At 37.3% G+C, this 3166-nt stretch overlaps 1 pseudogene; it reads right to left on the bottom strand.

Moving 5' to 3' along the window:
- Positions 1–1772, bottom strand: part of LOC107565957 (TBC1 domain family member 1-like) — a 52027-nt pseudogene extending 50255 nt beyond the window's left edge.
- Positions 1773–3166: the final 1394 nt, after the last annotated feature.

Below are 3166 nucleotides of genomic sequence, written 5' to 3'. Positions count from 1 at the left end.
CATCTTGACACTCCATTGCTTTTTTTCAAATCTATTGTTGGTGAAACCTTAATTTCATTACTGTTAAGTGTTAACTACAATTAAATTACTTTAGAAAAGAATTGCAAAGCCATTATTTGACTATTGGTTAACAATAACCAATAACCCACACAGACGAAGTGACATCAGCCAACACAGACATTTTAAAAAAAGAAACAAGTTATTAGTATAGTATTCCTGTATATCAAACAGAAGAGCATGGGGCTAGCAAGCCCAAGGTCATGGGTTCAATTCCCAGGCAATGCTTGAACTGATCAAAAGTATACCTAAAACGCAATGGAAGTCACTTTGGATTTAAGCATCTGCCAAATGCATAAATGTAAATGTATTATTTTGAGCAATGATTACAAAGCATTAATTTTACTTTGGAATAATGTGCATTGATGAACTGTACACAATAATATTAGAAAAATGTGTATTAAAGGAATAATTCATTCAAAAATGAAAACGAAAACTTCATGTTGAGCTGATGACAGAATTTTAATTTTTGGGTGAACTATCCCTTTAAGTAGTTAAAAATTATCAGTTTCATGTTGACTCCACTGATCCAGTCTGTATCCAAAACTGACCTATAGTTTAACACTAAGATCTGTCAGCAGCACACCCACAGAGTTAATCTGAACTTAGCTTTGAAAGATTTAACCAATTTCAACCTCCCAAAATAACCAGAATAGCCTTTATCTGTATAACTGTGTTTCATAAAGCTGCAGTAATCTCTCATATAATTTTAAAATCTGCTTGTACCATGCTAAAGGGTTAATTCGCCCAAAAATGGCCTTTAATTTACTTAGTGCAGCATTATAAAGGAATAATTTGATTGGCTACCACAGTGTGAGAGAGTAATTTCATTGGCCAATTTTTTTTAGATGAGAATGAAAACAAGAAAACAACTGAATGGGAAGAAATTTAATCAACATCCTTAAATGCTCACAGATCAGTCTGGAAGCAATGCTAACAGTGAAAACGACAGAAATCTAGTAAATGATGTTCTGCAATGGAAAACAACAATGCAGAAGATCATCAAATGATATTTAATGTACTTTCAATCAATGTTAAACAAGCTACTTCTTTTTGTTGATATTCTCATGAGTCCAAGGCTGCAAGCTTTTGTGCCAAAGTTGATGAACTTGTATATTCAAGTAGCAACAAGGCTTGTCTTGCATAACAGCCTGTTGCAGACCGGAATATCAGAGAATAATTGGCTGCTAGCTAAAACTATGCATAAGCAGACTATGATGTCTTTATTCTGTTTTAAATGCCAAAATAAGACTAACTAACCACAAAATACAGCTGAGATGCTTCAAGGGTCAAATTTTTGCTCTCAGACTATTTACTGAGGAAGACAACAAAGGGAACCATGTTGTCATACAAATGACCAGTAAACTAATAAAGGAAGTCAAAGGAAATATATGCTACACATTATTTGTTACATTGGAAATGTTGTGATCATAAATAACAATGAACACTTTCTCATACACACTTAAGTAACTCACCTGACTCAGCCATCTACGCAGAGAAGGCATGTCCAAACCTGATCGTCACCTTCTTGTGTTCTCCCTCATCCCATCTATATCTCTTTTCCTCACTTTTCTGCGTCCACACCTTTACTTTCCTGTACCTTCAGAGGGTAAGTGTGAGTCCCTCAAAGCTTTCTCTGTTCTTTTCTGTCCCTCCCTCTCTCCCTCTCTTAGCTGTTCCTCTGTTTTTTAGGACCTAGAGCTGACTCTGGCTCCGCCTGCCCTGCTGATTCAGAACAATGAAGTTTAGTCAGAGCGCTGCACCGTGACATCCTTCTAGGAAGATCACCTTCAGTAACACAGCAGTTACAATCTCTCATGCTCTCCTCCTCCCTTCTCTTCTCCCTCTGGGATGGCTTTATCTGTGGTAACAGTGTTTGATTGTGTGGAGGTTTGCTGCTTACAGTTTAAAGACACAAACCTGTCAAAAAATACTGGCACGTGTTCATGGGTCAATCTCATGAAAACATCAACTGAAAAAATATATAATAAAAACGGACCATTAGGAATATTAAGATATTTTTTGTATTGTGACTTTCAAGACACCTTTTCAAATTTCTGATTGTGCTATTAGTTATGCATCCCTCTCAGTCGTGAAGAACAAGCCACGGCTTTCTGTGCCCAAGAACACTTAAGACAGACAAACACATGGTCTGTTCTTACTCAGTAACACACACACACACTCACTCGCACAGAGGAAGTCAGGAGGGCTGGAACAGTGAGTAATCCAAAAATAAAGAGAAGTCAGTGCCCTTTCAGCTTGGCATGAACACAGAAGAGCAGAAAACCCCTTAACAAACAGCTCCTGTCCCTCAGTGGAAGAGTGAAAGTGGCAGACAGCTTTGGTCAAGATCAGGTTATTATAAGCAAACAAAGCAATAAGAATATGGGCTCATTCAACAACTTTAACCAGTCAAAGTGAACTGAAGTTGACTGTTTTGGGCATTTTTATCTACAAATACCTTGACAGTTAAGTTGATGAACAACTTGAGTGAGTTACAAACAGCTTAACAGCTGTTGGTATATCCATTAAAAAAATAGCTTGCCTCAGCACTTTGATGCAACACCAAACCCACTGACATCTAAACAAGGGAGGGAAGAAAGAGATAGACAGAACGCAAGGGAGTCTGGGAAGTGCCACACAACTCCAACCCTGGAAAAAAACAGCTTTGATTTTATCCAGACACACATACACACCTATGCACACAATGAGTTCGGACAAGAGGGACAAACAATCCAGACAAATGTCAAAGATAATTTACTTAAACATTCTTTTAAATCGCTGCGTGTTATTTTACAAATATTTACATTAATGTATCGGTCATATTTCACTGTGTTATAGACTTTTAAAACAACAGTGTGAAAGAACAAAAAGTGACTCACAACACATTTCCCATGAGTCCAGAGCGCCCACACACCCCCTCACAAGAGCACTGTCTTAAAAATCTGTTTTTTGAGGTCATCAAGTCACAGGAAGAAAGAGGAAATACTAGACGATGATGTCACTTAATTACCACAACCACTACTCAACTAAACAGCATAATTAGTCATATGATAATGGAATAAAATGTAAGGAACACCCCATAAACGGGTAGTTGGAATAACATTTC

The sequence above is a fragment of the Sinocyclocheilus grahami genome, unplaced genomic scaffold (assembly GCF_001515645.1).
Source record: "Sinocyclocheilus grahami isolate Dianchi unplaced genomic scaffold, SAMN03320097.WGS_v1.1 scaffold1037.1, whole genome shotgun sequence".
NCBI classification, from domain to species: domain Eukaryota; kingdom Metazoa; phylum Chordata; class Actinopteri; order Cypriniformes; family Cyprinidae; genus Sinocyclocheilus; species Sinocyclocheilus grahami.
The sequence above is the reverse complement of the archived record's forward strand: the minus strand, read 5'-3'. Positions and strand labels throughout refer to the sequence as shown.